Below are 23,455 nucleotides of genomic sequence, written 5' to 3' on the forward strand. Positions count from 1 at the left end.
AAAGGTTGTGCCTAGGGGCCCCTGGCCCTGGGCCCCTGGCCCTGACTGCAAAAAATCCTTATATCGAAGGATGGACCCCACACAGAAGTTGTCCCCACCTCAAACTTGTGCTGCCCTGATAGATCCAAGGCAGCCCTACAAACTGACATCAGGAACCTGGACTGCTGAGTTTTCTTTCCCAGGGAAAATGGACAAAGGATATGTCCACGGGCCCCTGGCCCTGACTGCAAAGAATCCTTATATCGAAGGATGGACCCCACACGAAATTTGTCCCCACCTCAAACTTGTGCTGCCCTGATAGACCCAAGGGAGCCTTACAAACTGACATCAGAAACCTGGACTGCTGAGTTTTTTTTCCCAGGGAAAATGGCCAAAGGATGTGCCCGGGGGCCCCTGGCCCTGACTGCAAAAAATCCTTATATCGAAGGATGGATTCCACACCGAAGTTGTCCCCACCTCAAACTTGTGCTGCCCTGATAGACCCAAGGGAGCCCTACAAACTGACATCAGGAACCTGGACTGCTGAGTTTTCTTTCCCAGGGAAAATGGAAAAAGGTTGTGTCCAGGGGCCCCTGGCCTTAGGCCCCTGGCCCTGACTGCAAAGAATCCTTATATCGAAGGATGGACCCCACACCGAAATTGTCCCCACCTCAAACTTGTGCTGCCCTGATAGACCCAAGGGAGCCCTAAAAACTGACATCAGGAACCTGGACTGCTGAGTTTTCTTTCCCAGGGAAAATGGAAAAAGGATGTGCCCAGGGGCCCCTGGCCCTGACTGCAAAGAATCCTTATATCGAAGGATGGACCCCACACCGAAGTTGTCCCCACCTCAAACTTGTGCTGCCCTGATAGACCCAAGGGAGCCCTACGAACTGACATCAGGAACCTGGACTGCTGAGTTTTCTTTCTCAGGGAAAATGGAAAAAGGATGTGCCCAGGGCCCCTAGCCCTGGGCAGGGTCCTCACTGCAAGAAATCCTTATATCGAAGGATGGACCCCACACCGAAGTTGTCCCCACCTCAAACTTGTGCTGCCCTGATAGACCCAAGGGAGCCCTACAAACTGACATCAGGAACCTGGACTGCTGAGTTTTCTTTCCCAGGGAAAATGGAAAAAGGATGTGCCCAGGGGCCCCCTGCCCTGGGCAGGCACCTTAGTACAAGAAATCCTTATATCGAAGGATGGACCCCACACAGAAGTTGTCCCCACCTCAAACTTGTGCTGCCCTGATACACCCAAGGGAGCCCTACAAACTGACATCAGGAACCTGGACTGCTGAGTTTTCTTTCCCAGGGAAAATGGAAAAAGGATGTGCCCAGGGGCCCCTGGCCCTGGGCCCCTGGCCCTGACTGCAAAGAATCCTTATATCGAAGGATGGACCCCACACCGAAGTTGTCCCCACCTCAAAATTCTGCTGCCCTGATAGACCCAAGGGAGCCCTACAAACTGACATCAGGAACCTGGACTGCTGAGTTTTCTTTCCCAGGGAAAATGGAAAAAGGATGTGCCCAGGGGCCCCTGGCCCTGACTGCAAAGAATCCTTATATCGAAGGATGGACCCCACACCGAAGTTGTCCCCACCTCAAACTTGTGCTGTCCTGATAGACCCAAGGCAGCCCTACAAACTGACATCAGGAACTTGGCCTGCTGAGTTTTCTTTCCCAGGGAAAATGGACAAAGTTTATGCCCACGGGCCCCTGGCCCTGACTGCAAAAAATCCTTATATCGAAGGATGGACCCCACACCAAAGCTGTCCCCACCTCAAACTTGTGCTGCCCTGAAAGACCCAAGGGAGCCCTACAAACTGACATCAGGAACCTGGACTGCTGAGTTTTCTTTCCCAGGGAAAATGGAAAAAGGATGTGCCCAGGGGCCCCTAGCCCTGACTGCAAAAAATCCTTATATCGAAGGATGGACCCCACACCGAAGCTGTCCCCACATCAAACTTGTGCTGCCCTGATAGACCCAAGGGAGCCCTACAAACTGACATCAGGAACCTGGACTGCTGAGTTTTCTTTCCCAGGGAAAATGGAAAAAGGTTGTGTCCAGGGGCCCCTGGCCTTAGGCCCCTGGCCCTGACTGAAAAGAATCCTTATATCGAAGGATGGACCCCACACCGAAATTGTCCCCACCTCAAACTTGTGCTGCCCTGATAGACCCAAGGGAGCCCTAAAAGCTGACATCAGGAACCTGGACTGCTGAGTTTTCTTTCCCAGGGAAAATGGAAAAAGGATGTGCCCAGGGGCCCCTGGCCCTGACTGCAAAAAATCCTTATATCGAAGGATGGACCCCACACCGAAGTTGTCCCCACCTCAAACTTGTGCTGCCCTGATAGACCCAAGGGAGCCCTACGAACTGACATCAGGAACCTGGACTGCTGAGTTTTCTTTCTCAGGGAAAATGGAAAAAGGTTGTGCCCAGGGTCCCTAGCCCTGGGCAGGGACCTCACTGCAAGAAATCCTTATATCGAAGGATGGACCCCACACCGAAGTTGTCCCCACCTCAAACTTGTGCTGCCCTGATAGACCCATGGGAGCCCTACAAACTGACATCAGGAACCTGGACTGCTGAGTTTTCTTTCCCAGGGAAAATGGAAAAAGGATGTGCCCAGGGGCCCCTGGCCCTGACTGCAAAAAATCCTTATATCGAAGGATGGACCCTACACCGAAGTTGTCCCCACCTCAAACTTGTGCTGCCCTGATAGACCCAAGGGAGCCCTACAAACTGACATCAGGAACCTGGACTGCTGAGTTTTCTTTCCCAGGGAAAATGGAAAAAGGTTGTGCCCAGGGGCCCCTGGCCCTGGGCCCCTGGCCCTGACTGCAAAAAATCCATATATCGAAGGATGGACCCTACACCGAAGTTGTCCACACCTCAAACTTGTGCTGTCCTGATAGACCCAAGGCAGCCCTACAAACTGACATCAGGAACTTGGACTGCTGAGTTTTCTTTCCCAGGGAAAATGGAAAAAGTTTATGCCCACGGGCCCCTGGCCCTGACTGGAAAAAATCCTTATATCGAAGGATGGACCCCACACCAAAGCTGTCCCCACCTCAAACTTGTGCTGCCCTGATAGACCCAAGGGAGCCCTACAAACTGACATCAGGAACCTGGACTGCTGAGTTTTCTTTCCCAGGGAAAATGGAAAAAGGATGTGCCCAGGGGCCCCTGGCCCTTGGCTGGGACCTCGCTGCAAAGAATCCTTATATCGAAGGATGGACCCCACACCGAAGTTGTCCCCACCTCAAACTTGTGCTGCCCTGATACAGCCAAGGGAGCCCTACAAACTGACATCAGAAACCTGGACTGCTGAGTTTTCTTTCCCAGGGAAAATGGCCAAAGGATGTGCCCGGGGGCCCCTGGCCCTGACTGCAAAAAATCCTTATATCGAAGGATGGATTCCACACCGAAGTTGTCCCCACCTCAAACTTGTGCTGCCCTGATAGACCCAAGGGAGCCCTACAAACTGACATCAGGAACCTGGACTGCTGAGTTTTCTTTCCCAGGGAAAATGGAAAAAGGTTGTGTCCAGCGGCCCCTGGCCTTAGGCCCCTGGCCCTGACTGCAAAGAATCCTTATATGGAAGGATGGACCCCACACCGAAATTATCCCCACCTCAAACTTGTGCTGCCCTGATAGACCCAAGGGAGCCCTAAAAACTGACATCAGGAACCTGGACTGCTGAGTTTTCTTTCCCAGGGAAAATGGAAAAAGGATGTGCCCAGGGGCCCCTGGCCCTGACTGCAAAGAATCCTTATATCGAAGGATGGACCCCATACCGAAGTTGTCCCCACCTCAAACTTGTGCTGCCCTGATAGACCCAAGGGAGCCCTACAAACTGACATCAGGAACCTGGACTGCTGAGTTTTCTTTCCCAGGGAAGATGGAAAAAGGATGTGCCCAGGGGCCCCCTGCCCTGAGCAGGCACCTTAGTACAAGAAATCCTTATATCGAAGGATGTACCCCACACCGAAGTTGTCCCCACCTCAAACTTGTGCTGCCCTGATAGACCCAAGGGAGCCCTACAAACTGACATCAGGAACCTGGACTGCTGAGTTTTCTTTCCCAGGGAAAATGGAAAAAGGATGTGCCCAGGGGCCCCTGGCCCTGACTGCAAGAAATCCTTATATCGAAGGATGGACCCCACACCGAAGCTGTCCCCACCTCAAACTTGTGCTGCCCTGATAGACCCAAGGGAGCCCTACAAACTGACATCAGGAACCTGGACTGCTGAGTTTTCTTTCCCAGGGAAAATGGAAAAAGGATGTGCCCAGGGGCCCCTGGCCCTGGGCCCCTGGCCCTGACTGCAAAGAATCCTTATATCGAAGGATGGACCCCACACCGAAGATGTCCCCACCTCAAACTTTTGGTGCCCTGATACACCCAAGGGAGCCCTACAAACTGACATCAGGAACCTGGACTGCTGAGTTTTCTTTCCCAGGGAAAATGGAAAAAGGTTGTGCCTAGGGGCCCCTGGCCCTGGGCCCCTGGCCCTGACTGCAAAAAATCCTTATATCGAAGGATGGACCCCACACAGAAGTTGTCCCCACCTCAAACTTGTGCTGCCCTGATAGATCCAAGGCAGCCCTACAAACTGACATCAGGAACCTGGACTGCTGAGTTTTCTTTCCCAGGGAAAATGGAAAAAGGTTGTGTCCAGGGGCCCCTGGCCTTAGGCCCCTGGCCCTGACTGCAAAGAATCCTTATATCGAAGGATGGACCCCACACCGAAATTGTCCCCACCTCAAACTTGTGCTGCCCTGATAGACCCAAGGGAGCCCTAAAAACTGACATCAGGAACCTGGACTGCTGAGTTTTCTTTCCCAGGGAAAATGGAAAAAGGATGTGCCCAGGGGCCCCTGGCCCTGACTGCAAAGAATCCTTATATCGAAGGATGGACCCCACACCGAAGTTGTCCCCACCTCAAACTTGTGCTGCCCTGATAGACCCAAGGGAGCCCTACGAACTGACATCAGGAACCTGGACTGCTGAGTTTTCTTTCCCAGGGAAAATGGAAAAAGGATGTGCCCAGGGCCCCTAGCCCTGGGCAGGGACCTCACTGCAAGAAATCCTTATATCGAAGGATGGACCCCACACCGAAGTTGTCCCCACCTCAAACTTGTGCTGCCCTGATAGACCCAAGGGAGCCCTACAAACTGACATCAGGAACCTGGACTGCTGAGTTTTCTTTCCCAGGGAAGATGGAAAAAGGATGTGCCCAGGGGCCCCCTGCCCTGAGCAGGCACCTTAGTACAAGAAATCCTTATATCGAAGGATGTACCCCACACAGAAGTTGTCCCCACCTCAAACTTGTGGTGCCCTGATACACCCAAGGGAGCCCTACAAACTGACATCAGGAACCTGGACTGCTGAGTTTTCTTTCCCAGGGAAAATGGAAAAAGGTTGTGCCTAGGGGCCCCTGGCCCTGGGCCCCTGGCCCTGACTGCAAAAAATCCTTATATCGAAGGATGGACCCCACACAGAAGTTGTCCCCACCTCAAACTTGTGCTGCCCTGATAGATCCAAGGCAGCCCTACAAACTGACATCAGGAACCTGGACTGCTGAGTTTTCTTTCCCAGGGAAAATGGACAAAGGATATGCCCACGGGCCCCTGGCCCTGACTGCAAAGAATCCTTATATCGAGGGATGGACCCCACACCAAAGTTGTCCCCACCTCAAACTTGTGCTGCCCTGATAGACCCAAGGGAGCCCTACAAACTGACATCAGAAACCTGGACTGCTGAGTTTTCTTTCCCAGGGAAAATGGCCAAAGGATGTGTCCGGGGGCCCCTGGCCCTGACTGCAAAAAATCCTTATATCGAAGGATGGATTCCACACCGAAGTTGTCCCCACCTCAAACTTGTGCTGCCCTGATAGACCCAAGGGAGCCCTACAAACTGACATCAGGAACCTGGACTGCTGAGTTTTCTTTCCCAGGGAAAATGGAAAAAGGTTGTGTCCAGGGGCCCCTGGCCTTAGGCCCCTGGCCCTGACTGCAAAGAATCCTTATATCGAAGGATGGACCCCACACCGAAATTGTCCCCACCTCAAACTTGTGCTGCCCTGATAGACCCAAGGGAGCCCTAAAAACTGACATCAGGAACCTGGACTGCTGAGTTTTCTTTCCCAGGGAAAATGGAAAAAGGATGTGCCCAGGGGCCCCCTGCCCTGAGCAGGCACCTTAGTACAAGAAATCCTTATATCGAAGGATGTACCCCACACAGAAGTTGTCCCCACCTCAAACTTGTGCTGCCCTGATACACCCAAGGGAGCCCTACAAACTGACATCAGGAATCTGGACCGCACAGTTTTCTTTCCCAGGGAAAACGGAAAAAGGATGTGCCCAGGGGCCCGCTGCCCTGGGCAGGCACCTTAGTACAAGAAATCCTTATATCGAAGGATGCACCCCACACCGAAGTTGTCCCCACCTCAAACTTGTGCTGCCCTGATAGACCCAAGGGAGCCCTACAAACTGACATCAGGAACCTGGACTGCTGAGTTTTCTTTCCCAGGGAAAATGGAAAAAGGATGTGCCCAGGGGCCCCTAGCCCTGACTGTAAAAATCCTTATATTGAAGGATGGACCCCACACCGAAGTTGTCCCCACCTCAAACTTGTGCTGCCCTGATAGACCCAAGGGAGCCCTACAAACTGACATCAGGAACCTGGACTGCTGAGTTTTCTTTCCCAGGGAAAATGGAAAAAGGATGTGCCCAGGGGCCCATGGCCCTGACTGCAAAAAATCCTTATATCGAAGGATGGACCCTACACCGAAGTTGTCCCCACCTCAAACTTGTGCTGCCCTGATAGACCCAAGGGAGCCCTACAAACTGACATCAGGAACCTGGACTGCTGAGTTTTCTTTCCCAGGGAAAATGGAAAAAGGTTGTGCCCATTGGCCCCTGGCCCTGGGCCCCTGGCCCTGACTGCAAAAAATCCGTATATCGAAGGATGGACCCTACACCGAAGTTGTCCCCACCTCAAACTTGTGCTGCCCTGATAGACCCAAGAAAGCCCTACAAACTGACATCAGGAACCTGGACTGCTGAGTTTTCTTTCCCAGGGAAAATGGAAAAAGGATGTGCCCAGGGGCCCCTGGCCCTGGGCCCCCGGCCCTGACTGCAAAAAATCCTTATATCGAAGGATGGACCCCACACCGAAGTTGTCCCCACCTCAAACTTGTGCTGCCCTGATAGACCCAAGGGAGCCCTACAAACTGACATCAGGAACCTGGACTGCTGAGTTTTCTTTCCCAGGGAAAATGGAAAAAGGATGTGCCCAGGGGCCCCTGGCCCTGACTGCAAAGAATCCTTATATCGAAGGATGGACCCCACACCGAAGATGTCCCCACCTCAAACTTGTGGTGCCCTGATACACCCAAGGGAGCCCTACAAACTGACATCAGGAACCTGGACTGCTGAGTTTTCTTTCCCAGTGAAAACGGAAAAAGGATGTGCCCAGGGGCCCCTGGCCCTGGGCCCCTGGCCCTGACTGCAAAAAATCCTTATATCGAAGGATGGACCCCACACAGAAGTTGTCCCCACCTCAAACTTGTGCTGCCCTGATAGATCCAAGGCAGCCCTACAAACTGACATCAGGAACCTGGACTGCTGAGTTTTCTTTCCCAGGGAAAATGGACAAAGGATATGTCCACGGGCCCCTGGCCCTGACTGCAAAGAATCCTTATATCGAAGGATGGACCCCACACGAAAGTTGTCCCCACCTCAAACTTGTGCTGCCCTGATAGACCCAAGGGAGCCTTACAAACTGACATCAGAAACCTGGACTGCTGAGTTTTTTTTCCCAGGGAAAATGGCCAAAGGATGTGCCCGGGGGCCCCTGGCCCTGACTGCAAAAAATCCTTATATCGAAGGATGGATTCCACACCGAAGTTGTCCCCACCTCAAACTTGTGCTGCCCTGATAGACCCAAGGGAGCCCTACAAACTGACATCAGGAACCTGGACTGCTGAGTTTTCTTTCCCAGGGAAAATGGAAAAAGGATGTGCCCAGGGGCCCCCTGCCCTGGGCAGGCACCTTAGTACAAGAAATCCTTATATCGAAGGATGGACCCCACACAGAAGTTGTACCCACCTCAAACTTGTGCTGCCCTGATACACCCAAGGGAGCCCTACAAACTGACATCAGGAACCTGGACTGCTGAGTTTTCTTTCCCAGGGAAAATGGAAAAAGGATGTGCCCAGGGGCCCCTGGCCCTGGGCCCCTGGCCCTGACTGCAAAAAATCCTTATATCGAAGGATGGACCCCACACAGAAGTTGTCCCCACCTCAAACTTGTGCTGCCCTGATAGATCCAAGGCAGCCCTACAAACTGACATCAGGAACCTGGACTGCTGAGTTTTCTTTCCCAGGGAAAATGGACAAAGGATATGCCCACGGGCCCCTGGCCCTGACTGCAAAGAATCCTTATATCGAGGGATGGACCCCACACCAAAGTTGTCCCCACCTCAAACTTGTGCTGCCCTGATAGACCCAAGGGAGCCCTACAAACTGACATCAGCAACCTGGACTGCTGAGTTTTCTTTCCCAGGGAAAATGGCCAAAGGATGTGTCCGGGGGCCCCTGGCCCTGACTGCAAAAAATCCTTATATCGAAGGATGGATTCCACACCGAAGTTGTCCCCACCTCAAACTTGTGCTGCCCTGATAGACCCAAGGGAGCCCTACAAACTGACATCAGGAACCTGGACTGCTGAGTTTTCTTTCCCAGGGAAAATGGAAAAAGGTTGTGTCCAGGGGCCCCTGGCCTTAGGCCCCTGGCCCTGACTGCAAAGAATCCTTATATCGAAGGATGGACCCCACACCGAAATTGTCCCCACCTCAAACTTGTGCTGCCCTGATAGACCCAAGGGAGCCCTACAAACTGACATCAGGAACCTGGACTGCTGAGTTTTCTTTCCCAGGGAAGATGGAAAAAGGATGTGCCCAGGGGCCCCCTGCCCTGAGCAGGCACCTTAGTACAAGAAATCCTTATATCGAAGGATGTACCCCACACAGAAGTTGTCCCCACCTCAAACTTGTGCTGCCCTGATACACCCAAGGGAGCCCTACAAACTGACATCAGGAATCTGGACCGCACAGTTTTCTTTCCCAGGGAAAACGGAAAAAGGATGTGCCCAGGGGCCCGCTGCCCTTGGCAGGCACCTTAGTACAAGAAATCCTTATATCGAAGGATGCACCCCACACCGAAGTTGTCCCCACCTCAAACTTGTGCTGCCCTGATAGACCCAAGGGAGCCCTACAAACTGACATCAGGAACCTGGACTGCTGAGTTTTCTTTCCCAGGGAAAATGGAAAAAGGATGTGCCCAGGGGCCCCTAGCCCTGACTGTAAAAATCCTTATATCGAAGGATGGACCCCACACCGAAGTTGTCCCCACCTCAAACTTGTGCTGCCCTGATAGACCCAAGGGAGCCCTACAAACTGACATCAGGAACCTGGACTGCTGAGTTTTCTTTCCCAGGGAAAATGGAAAAAGGATGTGCCCAGGGGCCCCTGGCCCTGACTGCAAAAAATCCTTATATCGAAGGATGGACCCTACACCGAAGTTGTCCCCACCTCAAACTTGTGCTGCCCTGATAGACCCAAGGGAGCCCTACAAACTGACATCAGGAACCTGGACTGCTGAGTTTTCTTTCCCAGGGAAAATGGAAAAAGGTTGTGCCCATTGGCCCCTGGCCCTGGGCCCCTGGCCCTGACTGCAAAAAATCCGTATATCGAAGGATGGACCCTACACCGAAGTTGTCCCCACCTCAAACTTGTGCTGCCCTGATAGACCCAAGAAAGCCCTACAAACTGACATCAGGAACCTGGACTGCTGAGTTTTCTTTCCCAGGGAAAATGGAAAAAGGATGTGCCCAGGGGCCCCTGGCCCTGACTGCAAAAAATCCTTATATCGAAGGATGGACCCCACACCGAAGCTGTCCCCACCTCAAACTTGTGCTGCCCTGATAGACCCAAGGGAGCCCTACAAACTGACATCAGGAACCTGGACTGCTGAGTTTTCTTTCCCAGGGAAAATGGAAAAAGGATGTGCCCAGGGGCCCTTGGCCCTGGGCCCCTGGCCCTGACTGCAAAGAATCCTTATATCGAAGGATGGACCCCACACCGAAGATGTCGCCACCTCAAACTTGTGGTGCCCTGATACACCCAAGGGAGCCCTACAAACTGACATCAGGAACCTGGACTGCTGAGTTTTCTTTCCCAGGGAAAATGGAAAAAGGTTGTGCCTAGGGGCCCCTGGCCCTGGGCCCCTGGCCCTGACTGCAAAAAATCCTTATATCGAAGGATGGACCCCACACAGAAGTTGTCCCCACCTCAAACTTGTGCTGCCCTGATAGATCCAAGGCAGCCCTACAAACTGACATCAGGAACCTGGACTGCTGAGTTTTCTTTCCCAGGGAAAATGGACAAAGGATATGTCCACGGGCCCCTGGCCCTGACTGCAAAGAATCCTTATATCGAAGGATGGATTCCACACCGAAGTTGTCCCCACCTCAAACTTGTGCTGCCCTGATAGACCCAAGGGAGCCCTACAAACTGACATCAGGAACCTGGACTGCTGAGTTTTCTTTCCCAGGGAAAATGGAAAAAGGTTGTGTCCAGGGGCCCCTGGCCTTAGGCCCCTGGCCCTGACTGCAAAGAATCCTTATATCGAAGGATGGACCCCACACCGAAATTGTCCCCACCTCAAACTTGTGCTGCCCTGATAGACCCAAGGGAGCCCTAAAAACTGACATCAGGAACCTGGACTGCTGAGTTTTCTTTCCCAGGGAAAATGGAAAAAGGATGTGCCCAGGGGCCCCTGGCCCTGACTGCAAAGAATCCTTATATCGAAGGATGGACCCCACACCGAAGTTGTCCCCACCTCAAACTTGTGCTGCCCTGATAGACCCAAGGGAGCCCTACGAACTGACATCAGGAACCTGGACTGCTGAGTTTTCTTTCTCAGGGAAAATGGAAAAAGGATGTGCCCAGGGCCCCTAGCCCTGGGCAGGGACCTCACTGCAAGAAATCCTTATATCGAAGGATGGACCCCACACCGAAGTTGTCCCCACCTCAAACTTGTGCTGCCCTGATAGACCCAAGGGAGCCCTACAAACTGACATCAGGAACCTGGACTGCTGAGTTTTCTTTCCCAGGGAAAATGGAAAAAGGATGTGCCCAGGGGCCCCCTGCCCTGGGCAGGCACCTTAGTACAAGAAATCCTTATATCGAAGGATGGACCCCACACAGAAGTTGTCCCCACCTCAAACTTGTGCTGCCCTGATACACCCAAGGGAGCCCTACAAACTGACATCAGGAACCTGGACTGCTGAGTTTTCTTTCCCAGGGAAAATGGAAAAAGGATGTGCCCAGGGGCCCCTGGCCCTGGGCCCCTGGCCCTGACTGCAAAGAATCCTTATATCGAAGGATGGACCCCACACCGAAGTTGTCCCCACCTCAAAATTCTGCTGCCCTGATAGACCCAAGGGAGCCCTACAAACTGACATCAGGAACCTGGACTGCTGAGTTTTCTTTCCCAGGGAAAATGGAAAAAGGATGTGCCCAGGGGCCCCTGGCCCTGACTGCAAAGAATCCTTATATCGAAGGATGGACCCCACACCGAAGTTGTCCCCACCTCAAACTTGTGCTGTCCTGATAGACCCAAGGCAGCCCTACAAACTGACATCAGGAACTTGGCCTGCTGAGTTTTCTTTCCCAGGGAAAATGGACAAAGTTTATGCCCACGGGCCCCTGGCCCTGACTGCAAAAAATCCTTATATCGAAGGATGGACCCCACACCAAAGCTGTCCCCACCTCAAACTTGTGCTGCCCTGAAAGACCCAAGGGAGCCCTACAAACTGACATCAGGAACCTGGACTGCTGAGTTTTCTTTCCCAGGGAAAATGGAAAAAGGATGTGCCCAGGGGCCCCTAGCCCTGACTGCAAAAAATCCTTATATCGAAGGATGGACCCCACACCGAAGCTGTCCCCACATCAAACTTGTGCTGCCCTGATAGACCCAAGGGAGCCCTACAAACTGACATCAGGAACCTGGACTGCTGAGTTTTCTTTCCCAGGGAAAATGGAAAAAGGTTGTGTCCAGGGGCCCCTGGCCTTAGGCCCCTGGCCCTGACTGAAAAGAATCCTTATATCGAAGGATGGACCCCACACCGAAATTGTCCCCACCTCAAACTTGTGCTGCCCTGATAGACCCATGGGAGCCCTACAAACTGACATCAGGAACCTGGACTGCTGAGTTTTCTTTCCCAGGGAAAATGGAAAAAGGATGTGCCCAGGGGCCCCTGGCCCTGACTGCAAAAAATCCTTATATCGAAGGATGGACCCTACACCGAAGTTGTCCCCACCTCAAACTTGTGCTGCCCTGATAGACCCAAGGGAGCCCTACAAACTGACATCAGGAACCTGGACTGCTGAGTTTTCTTTCCCAGGGAAAATGGAAAAAGGTTGTGCCCAGGGGCCCCTGGCCCTGGGCCCCTGGCCCTGACTGCAAAAAATCCGTATATCGAAGGATGGACCCTACACCGAAGTTGTCCCCACCTCAAACTTGTGCTGCCCTGATAGACCCAAGGGAGCCCTACAAACTGACATCAGGAACCTGGACTGCTGAGTTTTCTTTCCCAGGGAAAATGGAAAAAGGATGTGCCCAGGGGCCCCTGGCCCTGGGCCCCCGGCCCTGACTGCAAAAAATCCTTATATCGAAGGATGGACCCCACACCGAAGTTGTCCCCACCTCAAACTTGTGCTGCCCTGATAGACCCAAGGGAGCCCTACAAACTGACATCAGGAACCTGGACTGCTGAGTTTTCTTTCCCAGGGAAAATGGAAAAAGGATGTGCCCAGGGGCCCCTGGCCCTGACTGCAAAAAATCCTTATATCGAAGGATGGACCCCACACCGAAGCTGTCCCCACCTCAAACTTGTGCTGCCCTGATAGACCCAAGGGAGCCCTACAAACTGACATCAGGAACCTGGACTGCTGAGTTTTCTTTCCCAGGGAAAATGGAAAAAGGATGTGCCCAGGGGCCCCTGGCCCTGGCCCCCTGGCCCTGACTGCAAAGTATCCTTATATCGAAGGATAGACCCCACACCGAAGATGTCCCCACCTCAAACTTGTGGTGCCCTGATACACCCAAGGGAGCCCTACAAACTGACATCAGGAACCTGGACTGCTGAGTTTTCTTTCCCAGGGAAAATGGAAAAAGGTTGTGCCTAGGGGCCCCTGGCCCTGGGCCCCTGGCCCTGACTGCAAAAAATCCTTATATCGAAGGATGGACCCCACACCAAAGTTGTCCCCACCTCAAACTTGTGCTGCCCTGATAGACCCAAGGGAGCCCTACAAACTGACATCAGAAACCTGGACTGCTGAGTTTTCTTTCCCAGGGAAAATGGCCAAAGGATGTGCCCGGGGGCCCCTGGCCCTGACTGCAAAAAATCCTTATATCGAAGGATGGATTCCACACCGAAGTTGTCCCCACCTCAAACTTGTGCTGCCCTGATAGACCCAAGGGAGCCCTACAAACTGACATCAGGAACCTGGACTGCTGAGTTTTCTTTCCCAGGGAAAATGGAAAAAGGATGTGCCCAGGGGCCCCCTGCCCTGGGCAGGCACCTTAGTACAAGAAATCCTTATATCGAAGGATGGACCCCACACAGAAGTTGTACCCACCTCAAACTTGTGCTGCCCTGATACACCCAAGGGAGCCCTACAAACTGACATCAGGAACCTGGACTGCTGAGTTTTCTTTCCCAGGGAAAATGGAAAAAGGATGTGCCCAGGGGCCCCTGGCCCTTGGCTGGGACCTCGCTGCAAAGAATCCTTATATCGAAGGATGGACCCCACACCGAAGTTGTCCCCACCTCAAACTTGTGCTGCCCTGATACACCCAAGGGAGCCCTACAAACTGACATCAGGAACCTGGACTGCTGAGTTTTCTTCCCCAGGGAAAATGGAAAAAGGATGTGCCCAGGGGCCTCTGGCCCTGACTGCAAAGAATCCTTATATCGAAGGATGGACCCCACACCAAAGTTGTCCCCACCTCAAACTTGTGCTGCCCTGATAGACCCAAGGGAGCCCTACAAACTGACATCAGGAACCTGGACTGCTGAGTTTTCTTTCCCAGGGAAAATGGAAAAAGGTTGTGTCCGGGGGCCCCTGGCCCTGACTGCAAAAAATCCTTATATCGAAGGATGGATTCCACACCGAAGTTGTCCCCACCTCAAACTTGTGCTGCCCTGATAGACCCAAGGGAGCCCTACAAACTGACATCAGGAACCTGGACTGCTGAGTTTTCTTTCCCAGGGAAAATGGAAAAAGGTTGTGTCCAGGGGCCCCTGGCCTTAGGCCCCTGGCCCTGACTGCAAAGAATCCTTATATCGAAGGATGGACCCCACACCGAAATTGTCCCCACCTCAAACTTGTGCTGCCCTGATAGACCCAAGGGAGCCCTAAAAACTGACATCAGGAACCTGGACTGCTGAGTTTTCTTTCCCAGGGAAAATGGAAAAAGGATGTGCCCAGGGGCCCCTGGCCCTGACTGCAAAGAATCCTTATATCGAAGGATGGACCCCACACCGAAGTTGTCCCCACCTCAAACTTGTGCTGCCCTGATAGACCCAAGGGAGCCCTACGAACTGACATCAGGAACCTGGACTGCTGAGTTTTCTTTCTCAGGGAAAATGGAAAAAGGTTGTGCCCAGGGCCCCTAGCCCTGGGCAGGGACCTCACTGCAAAGAATCCTTATATCGAAGGATGGACCCCACACCGAAGTTGTCCCCACCTCAAACTTGTGCTGCCCTGATAGACCCAAGGGAGCCCTACAAACTGACATCAGGAACCTGGACTGCTGAGTTTTCTTTCCCAGGGAAAATGGAAAAAGGATGTGCCCAGGGGCCCCCTGCCCTGAGCAGGCACCTTAGTACAAGAAATCCTTATATCGAAGGATGTACCCCACACAGAAGTTGTCCCCACCTCAAACTTGTGCTGCCCTGATACACCCAAGGGAGCCCTACAAACTGACATCAGGAATCTGGACCGCACAGTTTTCTTTCCCAGGGAAAACGGAAAAAGGATGTGCCCAGGGGCCCGCTGCCCTGGGCAGGCACCTTAGTACAAGAAATCCTTATATCGAAGGATGCACCCCACACCGAAGTTGTCCCCACCTCAAACTTGTGCTGCCCTGATAGACCCAAGGGAGCCCTACAAACTGACATCAGGAACCTGGACTGCTGAGTTTTCTTTCCCAGGGAAAATGGAAAAAGGTTGTGCCCAGGGGCCCCTGGCCCTGGGCCCCTGGCCCTGACTGCAAAAAATCCGTATATCGAAGGATGGACCCTACACCGAAGTTGTCCCCACCTCAAACTTGTGCTGCCCTGATAGACCCAAGGGAGCCCTACAAACTGACATCAGGAACCTGGACTGCTGAGTTTTCTTTCCCAGGGAAAATGGAAAAAGGATGTGCCCAGGGGCCCCTGGCCCTGACTGCAAAAAATCCTTATATCGAAGGATGGACCCCACACCGAAGTTGTCCCCACCTCAAACTTGTGCTGCCCTGATAGACCCAAGGGAGCCCTACAAACTGACATCAGGAACCTGGACTGCTGAGTTTTCTTCCCCAGGGAAAATGGAAAAAGGATGTGCCCAGGGGCCTCTGGCCCTGACTGCAAAGAATCCTTATATCGAAGGATGGACCCCACACCAAAGTTGTCCCCACCTCAAACTTGTGCTGCCCTGATAGACCCAAGGGAGCCCTAAAAACTGACATCAGGAACCTGGACTGCTGAGTTTTCTTTCCCAGGGAAAATGGAAAAAGGTTGTGCCCAGGGGCCCCTGGCCCTGGGCCCCTGGCCCTGACTGCAAAAAATCCATATATCGAAGGATGGACCCTACACCGAAGTTGTCCACACCTCAAACTTGTGCTGTCCTGATAGACCCAAGGCAGCCCTACAAACTGACATCAGGAACTTGGACTGCTGAGTTTTCTTTCCCAGGGAAAATGGAAAAAGTTTATGCCCACGGGCCCCTGGCCCTGACTGGAAAAAATCCTTATATCGAAGGATGGACCCCACACCAAAGCTGTCCCCACCTCAAACTTGTGCTGCCCTGATAGACCCAAGGGAGCCCTACAAACTGACATCAGGAACCTGGACTGCTGAGTTTTCTTTCCCAGGGAAAATGGAAAAAGGATGTGCCCAGGGGCCCCTGGCCCTTGGCTGGGACCTCGCTGCAAAGAATCCTTATATCGAAGGATGGACCCCACACCGAAGTTGTCCCCACCTCAAACTTGTGCTGCCCTGATACAGCCAAGGGAGCCCTACAAACTGACATCAGAAACCTGGACTGCTGAGTTTTCTTTCCCAGGGAAAATGGCCAAAGGATGTGCCCGGGGGCCCCTGGCCCTGACTGCAAAAAATCCTTATATCGAAGGATGGATTCCACACCGAAGTTGTCCCCACCTCAAACTTGTGCTGCCCTGATAGACCCAAGGGAGCCCTACAAACTGACATCAGGAACCTGGACTGCTGAGTTTTCTTTCCCAGGGAAAATGGAAAAAGGTTGTGTCCAGGGGCCCCTGGCCTTAGGCCCCTGGCCTTGACTGCAAAGAATCCTTATATCGAAGGATGGCCACCACACCGAAATTGTCCCCACCTCAAACTTGTGCTGCCCTGATAGACCCAAGGGAGCCCTACAAACTGACATCAGGAACCTGGACTGCTGAGTTTTCTTCCCCAGGGAAAATGGAAAAAGGATGTGCCCAGGGGCCTCTGGCCCTGACTGCAAAGAATCCTTATATCGAAGGATGGACCCCACACCAAAGTTGTCCCCATCTCAAACTTGTGCTGCCCTGATAGACCCAAGGGAGCCCTACAAACTGACATCAGGAACCTGGACTGCTGAGTTTTCTTTCCCAGGGAAAATGGAAAAAGGATGTGCCCAGGGGCCCCTGGCCCTGACTGCAAAAAATCCTTATATCGAAGGATGGACCCTACACCGAAGTTGTCCCCACCTCAAACTTGTGCTGCCCTGATAGACCCAAGGGAGCCCTACAAACTGACATCAGGAACCTGGACTGCTGACTTTTCTTTCCCAGGGAAAATGGAAAAAGGTTGTGCCCAGGGGCCCCTGGCCCTGGGCCCCTGGCCCTGACTGCAAAAAATCCGTATATCGAAGGATGGACCCTACACCGAAGTTGTCCCCACCTCAAACTTGTGCTGCCCTGATAGACCCAAGGGAGCCCTACAAACTGACATCAGGAACCTGGACTGCTGAGTTTTCTTTCCCAGGGAAAATGGAAAAAGGATGTGCCCAGGGGCCCCTGGCCCTGGGCCCCCGGCCCTGACTGCAAAAAATCCTTATATCGAAGGATGGACCCCACACCGAAGTTGTCCCCACCTCAAACTTGTGCTGCCCTGATAGACCCAAGGGAGCCCTAAAAACTGACATCAGGAACCTGGACTGCTGAGTTTTCTTTCCCAGGGAAAATGGAAAAAGGATGTGCCCAGGGGCCCCTGGCCCTGACTGCAAAAAATCCTTATATCGAAGGATGGACCCCACACCGAAGCTGTCCCCACCTCAAACTTGTGCTGCCCTGATAGACCCAAGGGAGCCCTACAAACTGACATCAGGAACCTGGACTGCTGAGTTTTCTTTCCCAGGGAAAATGGAAAAAGGATGTGCCCAGGGGCCCCTGGCCCTGGGCCCCTGGCCCTGACTGCAAAGAATCCTTATATCGAAGGATAGACCCCACACCGAAGATGTCCCCACCTCAAACTTGTGGTGCCCTGATACACCCAAGGGAGCCCTACAAACTGACATCAGGAACCTGGACTGCTGAGTTTTCTTTCCCAGGGAAAATGGAAAAAGGTTGTGCCTAGGGGCCCCTGGCTCTGGGCCCCTGGCCCTGACTGCAAAAAATCCTTATATCGAAGGATGGACCCCACACAGAAGTTGTCCCCACCTCAAACTTGTGCTGCCCTGATAGATCCAAGGCAGCCCTACAAACTGACATCAGGAACCTGGACTGCTGAGTTTTCTTTCCCAGGGAAAATGGACAAAGGATATGTCCACGGGCCCCTGGCCCTGACTGCAAAGAATCCTTATATCGAAGGATGGACCCCACACCAAAGTTGTCCCCACCTCAAACTTGTGCTGCCCTGATAGACCCAAGGGAGCCCTACAAACTGACATCAGGAACCTGGACTGCTGAGTTTTCTTTCCCAGGGAAAATGGCCAAAGGATGTGCCCGGGGGCCCCTGGCCCTGACTGCAAAAAATCCTTATATCGAAGGATGGATTCCACACCGAAGTTGTCCCCACCTCAAACTTGTGCTGCCCTGATAGACCCAAGGGAGCCCTACAAACTGACATCAGGAACCTGGACTGCTGAGTTTTCTTTCCCAGGGAAAATGGAAAAAGGATGTGCCCAGGGGCCCCCTGCCCTGGGCAGGCACCTTAGTACAAGAAATCCTTATATCGAAGGATGGACCCCACACAGAAGTTGTACCCACCTCAAACTTGTGCTGCCCTGATACACCCAAGGGAGCCCTACAAACTGACATCAGGAACCTGGACTGCTGAGTTTTCTTTCCCAGGGAAAATGGAAAAAGGATGTGCCCAGGGGCCCCTGGCCCTTGGCTGGGACCTCGCTGCAAAGAATCCTTATATCGAAGGATGGACCCCACACCGAAGTTGTCCCCACCTCAAACTTGTGCTGCCCTGATACACCCAAGGGAGCCCTACAAACTGACATCAGGAACCTGGACTGCTGAGTTTTCTTCCCCAGGGAAAATGGAAAAAGGATGTGCCCAGGGGCCTCTGGCCCTGACTGCAAAGAATCCTTATATCGAAGGATGGACCCCACACCAAAGTTGTCCCCACCTCAAACTTGTGCTGCCCTGATAGACCCAAGGGAGCCCTACAAACTGACATCAGGAACCTGGACTGCTGAGTTTTCTTTCCCAGGGAAAATGGAAAAAGGATGTGTCCGGGGGCCCCTGGCCCTGACTGCAAAAAATCCTTATATCGAAGGATGGATTCCACACCGAAGTTGTCCCCACCTCAAACTTGTGCTGCCCTGATAGACCCAAGGGAGCCCTACAAACTGACATCAGGAACCTGGACTGCTGAGTTTTCTTTCCCAGGGAAAATGGAAAAAGGTTGTGTCCAGGGGCCCCTGGCCTTAGGCCCCTGGCCCTGACTGCAAAGAATCCTTATATCGAAGGATGGACCCCACACCGAAATTGTCCCCACCTCAAACTTGTGCTGCCCTGATAGACCCAAGGGAGCCCTAAAAACTGACATCAGGAACCTGGACTGCTGAGTTTTCTTTCCCAGGGAAAATGGAAAAAGGATGTGCCCAGGGGCCCCTGGCCCTGACTGCAAAGAATCCTTATATCGAAGGATGGACCCCACACCGAAGTTGTCCCCACCTCAAACTTGTGCTGCCCTGATAGACCCAAGGGAGCCCTACGAACTGACATCAGGAACCTGGACTGCTGAGTTTTCTTTCCCAGGGAAAATGGAAAAAGGATGTGCCCAGGGGCCCCCTGCCCTGAGCAGGCACCTTAGTACAAGAAATCCTTATATCGAAGGATGTACCCCACACAGAAGTTGTCCCCACCTCAAACTTGTGCTGCCCTGATACACCCAAGGGAGCCCTACAAACTGACATCAGGAATCTGGACCGCACAGTTTTCTTTCCCAGGGAAAACGGAAAAAGGATGTGCCCAGGGGCCCGCTGCCCTGGGCAGGCACCTTAGTACAAGAAATCCTTATATCGAAGGATGCACCCCACACCGAAGTTGTCCCCACCTCAAACTTGTGCTGCCCTGATAGACCCAAGGGAGCCCTACAAACTGACATCAGCAACCTGGACTGCTGAGTTTTCTTTCCCAGGGAAAATGGAAAAAGGATGTGCCCAGGGGCCCCTGGCCCTGACTGCAAAAAATCCTTATATCGAAGGATGGACCCTACACCGAAGTTGTCCCCACCTCAAACTTGTGCTGCCCTGATAGACCCAAGGGAGCCCTACAAACTGACATCAGGAACCTGGACTGCTGAGTTTTCTTTCCCAGGGAAAATGGAAAAAGGTTGTGCCCAGGGGCCCCTGGCCCTGGGCCCCTGGCCCTGACTGCAAAAAATCCGTATATCGAAGGATGGACCCTACACCGAAGTTGTCCCCACCTCAAACTTGTGCTGCCCTGATAGACCCAAGGGAGCCCTACAAACTGACATCAGGAACCTGGACTGCTGAGTTTTCTTTCCCAGGGAAAATGGAAAAAGGATGTGCCCAGGGGCCCCTGGCCCTGGGCCCCCGGCCCTGACTGCAAAAAATCCTGATATCGAAGGATGGACCCCACACCGAAGTTGTCCCCACCTCAAACTTGTGCTGCCCTGATAGACCCAAGGGAGCCCTACAAACTGACATCAGGAACCTGGACTGCTGAGTTTTCTTTCCCAGGGAAAATGGAAAAAGGATGTGCCCAGGGGCCCCTGGCCCTGGGCCCCTGGCCCTGACTGCAAAGAATCCTTATATCGAAGGATGGACCCCACACCGAAGATGTCCCCACCTCAAACTTGTGGTGCCCTGATACACCCAAGGGAGCCCTACAAACTGACATCAGGAACCTGGACTGCTGAGTTTTCTTTCCCAGGGAAAATGGAAAAAGGTTGTGCCTAGGGGCCCCTGGCCCTGGGCCCCTGGCCCTGACTGCAAAAAATCCTTATATCGAAGGATGGACCCCACACAGAAGTTGTCCCCACCTCAAACTTGTGCTGCCCTGATAGACCCAAGGGAGCCCTACAAACTGACATCAGGAACCTGGACTGCTGAGTTTTCTTCCCCAGGGAAAATGGAAAAAGGATGTGCCCAGGGGCCTCTGGCCCTGACTGCAAAGAATCCTTATATCGAAGGATGGACCCCACACCAAAGTTGTCCCCACCTCAAACTTGTGCTGCCCTGATAGACCCAAGGGAGCCCTACAAACTGACATCAGGAACCTGGACTGCTGAGTTTTCTTCCCCAGGGAAAATGGAAAAAGGATGTGCCCAGGGGCCTCTGGCCCTGACTGCAAAGAATCCTTATATCGAAGGATGGACCCCACACCAAAGTTGTCCCCACCTCAAACTTGTGCTGCCCTGATAGACCCAAGGGAGCCCTACAAACTGACATCAGGAACCTGGACTGCTGAGTTTTCTTTCCCAGGGAAAATGGAAAAAGGATGTGCCCAGGGGCCCCTGGCCCTGACTGCAAAAAATCCTTATATCGAAGGATGGACCCCACACCGAAGTTGTCCCCACCTCAAACTTGTGCTGCCCTGATAGACCCAAGGGAGCCCTACAAACTGACATCAGGAACCTGGACTGCTGAGTTTTCTTCCCCAGGGAAAATGGAAAAAGGATGTGCCCAGGGGCCTCTGGCCCTGACTGCAAAGAATCCTTATATCGAAGGATGGACCCCACACCAAAGTTGTCCCCACCTCAAACTTGTGCTGCCCTGATAGACCCAAGGGAGCCCTAAAAACTGACATCAGGAACCTGGAATGCTGAGTTTTCTTTCCCAGGGAAAATGGAAAAAGGTTGTGCCCAGGGGCCCCTGGCCCTGGGCCCCTGGCCCTGACTGCAAAAAATCCATATATCGAAGGATGGACCCTACACCGAAGTTGTCCACACCTCAAACTTGTGCTGTCCTGATAGACCCAAGGCAGCCCTACAAACTGACATCAGGAACTTGGACTGCTGAGTTTTCTTTCCCAGGGAAAATGGAAAAAGTTTATGCCCACGGGCCCCTGGCCCTGACTGGAAAAAATCCTTATATCGAAGGATGGACCCCACACCGAAGTTGTCCCCACCTCAAACTTGTGCTGCCCTGATAGACCCAAGGCAGCCCTACAAACTGACATCAGGAACCTGGACTGCTGAGTTTTCTTTCCCAGGGAAAATGGAAAAAGGATGTGTCCGGGGGCCCCTGGCCCTGACTGCAAAAAATCCTTATATCGAAGGATGGATTCCACACCGAAGTTGTCCCCACCTCAAACTTGTGCTGCCCTGATAGACCCAAGGGAGCCCTACAAACTGACATCAGGAACCTGGACTGCTGAGTTTTCTTTCCCAGGGAAAATGGAAAAAGGTTGTGTCCAGTGGCCCCTGGCCTTAGGCCCCTGGCCCTGACTGCAAAGAATCCTTATATCGAAGGATGGACCCCACACCGAAATTGTCCCCACCTCAAACTTGTGCTGCCCTGATAGACCCAAGGGAGCCCTAAAAACTGACATCAGGAACCTGGACTGCTGAGTTTTCTTTCCCAGGGAAAATGGAAAAAGGATGTGCCCAGGGGCCCCTGGCCCTGACTGCAAAGAATCCTTATATCGAAGGATGGACCCCACACCGAAGTTGTCCCCACCTCAAACTTGTGCTGCCCTGATAGACCCAAGGGAGCCCTACAAACTGACATCAGGAACCTGGACTGCTGAGTTTTCTTTCCCAGGGAAAATGGAAAAAGGATGTGCCCAGGGGCCCCCTGCCCTGAGCAGGCACCTTAGTACAAGAAATCCTTATATCGAAGGATGTACCCCACACAGAAGTTGTCCCCACCTCAAACTTGTGCTGCCCTGATACACCCAAGGGAGCCCTACAAACTGACATCAGGAATCTGGACCGCACAGTTTTCTTTCCCAGGGAAAACGGAAAAAGGATGTGCCCAGGGGTCCGCTGCCCTGGGCAGGCACCTTAGTACAAGAAATCCTTATATCGAAGGATGCACCCCACACCGAAGTTGTCCCCACCTCAAACTTGTGCTGCCCTGATAGACCCAAGGGAGCCCTACAAACTGACATCAGGAACCTGGACTGCTGAGTTTTCTTTCCCAGGGAAAATGGAAAAAGGATGTGCCCAGGGGCCCCTGGCCCTGACTGCAAAAAATCCTTATATCGAAGGATGGACCCTACACCGAAGTTGTCCCCACCTCAAACTTGTGCTGCCCTGATAGACCCAAGGGAGCCCTACAAACTGACATCAGGAACCTGGACTGCTGAGTTTTCTTTCCCAGGGAAAATGGAAAAAGGTTGTGCCCAGGGGCCCCTGGCCCTGGGCCCCTGGCCCTGACTGCAAAAAATCCGTATATCGAAGGATGGACCCTACACCGAAGTTGTCCCCACCTCAAACTTGTGCTGCCCTGATAGACCCAAGGGAGCCCTACAAACTGACATCAGGAACCTGGACTGCTGAGTTTTCTTTCCCAGGGAAAATGGAAAAAGGATGTGCCCAGGGGCCCCTGGCCCTGGGCCCCCGGCCCTGACTGCAAAAAATCCTGCAATCGAAGGATGGACCCCACACCGAAGTTGTCCCCACCTCAAACTTGTGCTGCCCTGATAGACCCAAGGGAGCCCTACAAACTGACATCAGGAACCTGGACTGCTGAGTTTTCTTTCCCAGGGAAA

Source organism: Lonchura striata, chromosome 28, assembly GCF_050655825.1.
Source record: "Lonchura striata isolate lonStrDom1 chromosome 28, ASM5065582v1, whole genome shotgun sequence".
In the NCBI taxonomy this organism is placed as follows: Eukaryota; Metazoa; Chordata; class Aves; order Passeriformes; family Estrildidae; genus Lonchura; species Lonchura striata.